The sequence below is a fragment of the Pinus tabuliformis genome, chromosome 1_2 (assembly GCF_031772625.1).
Source record: "Pinus tabuliformis cultivar Carrire ecotype Pingquan chromosome 1_2, CPIR1, whole genome shotgun sequence".
Classification (NCBI taxonomy): Eukaryota; Viridiplantae; Streptophyta; class Pinopsida; order Pinales; family Pinaceae; genus Pinus; species Pinus tabuliformis.
This window is the reverse complement of record NC_142298.1, coordinates 1,015,790,432-1,015,796,779: the sequence shown is the minus strand read 5'-3', so window position 1 is coordinate 1,015,796,779 and position 6,348 is coordinate 1,015,790,432.

The window sequence follows — 6,348 nt, the reverse complement described above, 5'->3', positions numbered from 1 at the left end:
TGGGATATGTTATAGACATATTTGGGCACTGCAACCCCAATCATATATGTCCATAAACCAAGGGTTTATGAGTCCCTAAAAGTGTTGTTTCACACCCTAAAGGAACAAGGTCAGCTGATTACATCATCTCCCAAAAGTTCTCCATGGAAAACTGCTCAGAACTGGTAAAAAATGGACCATACAAACTGCTCAGTGCTAAGAGTGTGATGCATCTCACCTGATACATGCAAAAAGTGTGATGCATACTAAAAATCCCTTCTGTAGGGTGCGATGGGCAAGGGTAGACAAATGGCAGAGACAGTTTGCAAGGTGGATGATCATGGAATCTTCCAGAAACTTCTCTTGTGACACTTGCCTCTTTGAATTTGCCCAGGGATGAGTAAGAGATCATGAATCTCCAAGTGGAACCAAGAACTATCAGAGAGAGGACACTAATCAAAATCCCAAAAGCTGACTCACCCCCCTACAAACATCTATATATGGATCCCTCATCCCAATGATCTAGAGGCTGGAATCTTGTATTTTGTAAGGAAGTGTTGTTGGTTTCTTGGTGGGACATCATAGTGTTGGGTGATCTAAGCTTTTCATGAGGTGAAGAAGGGCTTTCATGCTGGGAGGATGATGCTGGGTCAGAACAATGGGTTGTAATCCTCTCTTCTAATCTTTCTATCAATAAAACTATTTAAGTTTTCCTCCACATTCTTGTATGTTTGATGATATATGCATTTGTGTGGTCAATATATATCTATTCCTATATTGTTTATGATTGTAGATCTCTGTACTTTGATGGTATTATGCCGCTTTGACTTTACAAGTGCTCTTTGAAGCAGGGTAAGCAAGTAAGGAGTGGCGAAGATCTGTCAGAGGGAAGAGGAAACAAGAAAGGAGTCAAGTGAAAGACTGAGGTTGGTACCCTTTGCTTCTCTCTCATATACTTCTCATAAAGGAAAATGAAAGTAACTTTAGTTAGTTTGTTTCTAAGATAGCTACCCATCTTAGTGGGACTAGCAGCTCTGAATAGACATTAGATTTCCTGATAACAAAATGGCGACTCTGTTGGGGAGCGAATAGCTTGTTTGCTTGTCTATATTTGTTTGCTTTATAAACTACAGACGGAGCCTAAAGTCAAGCCAGCTAGCCTTCGAACTGCTTTGCTATGCAACTGCAAAGTAGATCAATGGTGCTTCAGTCTATCTCTGGGTTTTGTTTATAAACTGAACAATTGATTTGCAAACATCCTAATTGCCCTGGTGGTGGCTCAAGCAACCTCATTAGATTAGCCCCTATGATTTGTGCTTACTGACTATCATTAGCTCGGCCTAAAGCCCTGAACTAAGCTACAAACTGTGACCAAAGACCAAGTTAAAGTCTCATTGTTGTACCATCGCACCCTCTCTTCTAGGAAATCTGGATGCATCGCACCTCCCGTGTGCAGTAGGTGAGATGCATCCCTGTTTCTCTGTGTTACAGGTGCGATGATCAGATAAGACTATTTCTGCCTCCAGATTTTGGTTTTTTATTCACTCTCTTCAGCTTTATTCAGTAGTTTTGCTGTCTGTGATCAGTATACCACTGTGGAAACTCCCTTCCTTTGCATTATTCAGCCTCCACTGTACAAAGAACTGTGAATTTTTTTTATGTATTATTCGCCATTTACAGTTCCCTCTTACAAAGAAGTAGCTTAATCGAACTGTCATCTTTTGATTTGGAAGTGTCGCAAGTGTCGTTTTCAGTCAAAGAAAATAATCCTACTATTCTTGATGGTCGATTACATAGTTACTCTTGTATTTGATTTGAATTAATAGTTTTTCAAGTGTCAAAAGTAGTTTTCAATTCAAAATTGCAAAGTGTCGTCATTGTCTTCCTTTCGTCTTTTGAAGAGAAAATTCTTAGTACTGTCACTTTGAAAAGATAATTCAAATCTGTACTTAGCATTCTTTTTGTCATTCACACATTAAGAAAGCGAAAAAAAAATACATGCATGTGAATTTGCATTTAGACTGCTTGTTGATTTTGGTTTAGGACAATGCATCTTGTGTGTGCTCTTTGCTCTATGTTGAAAGAATCTTGCTTCTCTTTCCTTAGTAGCTAGGATTTTCATTGCAAAAAGAATATTAAACGACTGTTTATCATCTCAGATTGCATTTTAGGAATTGTATATCTACATCATGCGGTGAAACTTAAAGGCAAACTTCTTAAGAAAGATCAACTGTAAAATAAATTCAATGAACATAAAAATGCTTTGGAACCTAACGCACAACATTTAGAAGTCTAGGCTAGAGACGTATTCTGGTGTCGTAAAGCCTGGTAACTATCACTTTCATCGTAGGTTGGGTGATTCCTCCTCTTTGAGACGACAAGTGACAGTACAGACTTGTGCTCCCACATATTGTCGAGTATATATTGGAAGACCACAATAGACTATATCCTTTATGCTTAGGAAGCCGTGTCTGCCACCCTATTGATCGCAATGCACTGAACACAGCATTTGGGAAGATTGACTACCGTACCGTAAAAATTATTCTGCAGTTTTGTGATTGGTTTGGTAATCCCTTTGTTTAGATTTCCATAGTAGTATCTTTCATTCCTTTTCAGACTCCTTAAAAGAAAAGGTCCATCTGAGCACTTGTCACTTCAGGCTCATTAAAAATCGAAGGCAACTAGAGTCATCTTTAGCTTTTTCTCGACTCTTAAAAATTGAAAAAGCAAGTTGTGTCAAAGTGTCTAAAATTCATTAAATTTGGAATCATTTTTCCCCTTTATTTTGAGTTGATCGAGTAATCTGCAATAGTGGAAGAAATTCAATTGAAACCCCATCGTTCGCGGAGACTTACGAGTCAATCGTCTTTGACTCTGGAACCGAAACTATTCCGGACAAAGCGAACTCGTTTAACCAGATCAAAGTCCCCTGGTTTGCTTGGAACTTGTGTTCCAACATCCTCAGGGACTCCAGTTACTCCAAGCATTTATGGTATCCCTACCTTTACAGAAGAAGTTCCACAGCCACAAGAGGACATTAGAATTGATCCTAGTGTAATGGTAAACGCTTCTATTCCTGAACCGACTCCGCCTACAACTGATTCGGAAGGTGTTATCCCTCCAACATTTGTCACTGCAGAGTTTATACCTTCGTCGGCACCAGAAATATTTTATGGACCTGACGTTCTACCCCTTCCACCTGGATTGATTGCTATAGAAGAGATTGTGGAGGATCTTCCATCTAGTACTCCATCGCATTTTGGAGTAGGGATCACCCTATATCCTTCTTCATCAGAAGTTAGTCTCCTTTCATCGAAAGTTCCTATAGAATTGCTAGGAAATCTTTTGGATAGACTAGATATGTCTGAACAACCGTCAACATCCAGGACTGTCTCATCTGACGTAATAGCAACAGAACCTCCTTTTGCTACTCCGATGATGTTCGCTAGCATACCAACTGTCCCAACTAGCTCTCAATCACTAGATGGAGTCCATCCAGGGACTATTTCAACAATATGGTTTGTTCCTGTTTGTTCGTCCAGAATAATATCTGGAATCTCTTATGTTGAGTCTGAGCAAATTGAACCTTCACAACAGTATCAATTTGGGCAGTCTAGTCCCCAAAGGCAAATTTTTCCTTGGAGCAGTAGATTGTCGCCGTATGGGGGGCAGTATGCCCTTTCATTGTTTCCTCCGGGGGAACAACCATATGAGAGTTCGCAACAGAATTCAGGTTATGCTGGAATTACATCCAGCGGTTGGGTGCCAATACTGCCTCAACAACCAAGAGTTGTATACTCAATGCAACAAAGTCTACCTGTGTCAAATATCCCCACTACACCGGCTATTGTGATGGTGTCGCAAGTACAAGCATTGCCTGTTGTATGCCAACCTCAAGTTTCTCAGGTCATAATACAACAGCCTCTTGTCTCCACGACGCAACCACAATCACCGATTAGTGGCTCCTTAACTGGAGTGACCCAGGCTCAAATGGGTACTATTACCCCTCATCTTGGTCAAATAGCCAGTATTGGGCAATAGAAAATGGCTTCACAACCATGGCTGGTACAATATCAACAACCGCAATTCCAACAGGTTTACCGAGGACCTGAGCAACAAAGCTTTGTGGGTAATGGGTAGCCATATATTCAAAACGGTCAACATCAATCATATCATAATGGTTTTGCCCATCAGCCTTACCAAAGTTATCAGCATCAAATACATTATGCTGGTATGCAAAGACCCACTGCTTAGGCGATCCCATCTTATCCTGGGTATGCTTCGCTGAACCTGAATCAACAGTTGCCTTTCGTGGCAACTTTAGGGTTACCAGATCTAAATCGGCTAACAAACGATCTAATTGCTTATGCCCCTTTGTGGCCGACGATTCCTCATAAACTTCCGTCAAATATTCCTATATTTAATGGAAATCCGGGTGAAGACCCGTCAAATCATGTGATGACCTTTCATCTGTGGTGTTCATCCAACACTCTCAATGATGATTCGATTAGGCTTCACCTTTTTCAACGAACGTTAACTGGTCCGGCAGCAAAATGGTACATAAAATTTCCTAGAGCTTCATTTGATAACTTCAACACCCTTGCCACAACCTTTTTAACCCATTTTCAGTTACCAATAAGGTACGAAACAGGAATAGAGCTTCTTACCAATTTTAAGCAAACGACGGCCACTCACATATCTGATCATATTCATGAGTGGCAACATCATCGTAGAATGGTAAAAACATATGTTCCTGATCAGCTGCTAGCTGAATGGTTTATTAAGTCATTGTTACCTTCTATTATAGAAGATGTGGCAAAGGGAGGGGTCGTCACTGAAGAGCAAGTCATTGCTCATGCGCAATATCTAGACTTGATCTATACTCAGTCTGGCATGTTCTACGATAAAATCCCTGATGCTCCTAGACCAGAGTTCTCCATTCCTCCTCCTCCTAAATCAAGCAAAGACTCTCATGTCCGTGATGGCATGATAGGTACGACTAGCACGAGAACCGTAAACGCTGCATCAAAGAAAGCTCGTACGGTTTCTAGTCAAAATGTAAATGAGGAACTTCTTGCCTCGGAGGTAAATGTCATGTCGACTGACAAAGGAAAAGAACCGAAGCAACCAGGAGGTAAGAAGAAAAAGAAAGGGAAAAAGAAGAAACAAGAGGAATCGTCTCTTGAAAAATCTTCTGCAAACCCTTCTAGAGAAAGGAAACCAAGTCATCCATGCTTTATATGCAATAAGGATCATTGGACGAAAGATTGTCCACATAAAGCTGAACTTAGAAAATTCTTAAAGAGTTCAAAAACCTCAGCGGTATTGACTGGTCCTTTTCCAAACCCAGGAACCAATATGGTTGCTAGTGAAAATGCTTTCCCATCCCAAGTACTTATGTTGTCCATTTCAAAACAGCAAAAAGATGCTTTGATATTAACAAGGAATAAAGATTACGGGAATCCACATCTGTCGAACAACAAGGCTACTAATCAACCTAGTAGTTCGACAACAACTTCGACTGAAGTTGTGCCACCCAGCATTCCTGAGCTAACGATAAAGCCACCAAAGGGAGTAGTACACAAATCGACATTTAATCCTCATGCCAGAGCAGAACAGAATTATAATATAGCAGAGGACCTGGTCCAATCGTCGTCCGCTATGTTGACACTTGAGGTACTGCAAAATTACCCCTCCCAAAAGCAGGCTCTATTAACAGCAATAGGTGGGATTGACCCAGCGGATTCCAATCTTGTGGCCTTTAATCATAAAGGATATGAACCCCAATTTCCAGCTCAACTCGCTTTCCTCATTCAAGTGAAAGCCCTCAACAAAACTGTTCATCGAACAATTATTGATGAGGGGGCATCTACATGTATTATGTCGACGAGTTGTTGGAAAAATTTAGGCTCACCACTCTTGTCGCGATCATCAATGATGTTAAAATCATTTGATGGATAGACATACACTCCATACGGTATTTTAAGTAACTTGCAAGTTGAACTGGGGGGAAAAATAGTAGAAATTGATGTTGAATTTATCGATGGAAACCTCAATTACAACATCCTACTGGGAAGGCCCTGGATTTATGCTATGGCTGTTGTTGTGTCAAGATACTTTAGAAAGATTGCATTTCCTTTTCAAGGAGGAATTACAATCGTTGACCAACAAACCTTCCTCCCCAAAAGTTCACAAGTTATGGGAAGCATTCCAATGATCCATGGAAGCTCTCATTCGCTTCAAAATATCATAGTAGGCCTCCTAAAAGACCCTACCTTAATGGGTACTTTTGCCCTACAGCCTCTGAGTAATCTGGCAGAAGTGGCCACAGTGGAAACATGAAATATGATATCTTCTATATCTAAAAGA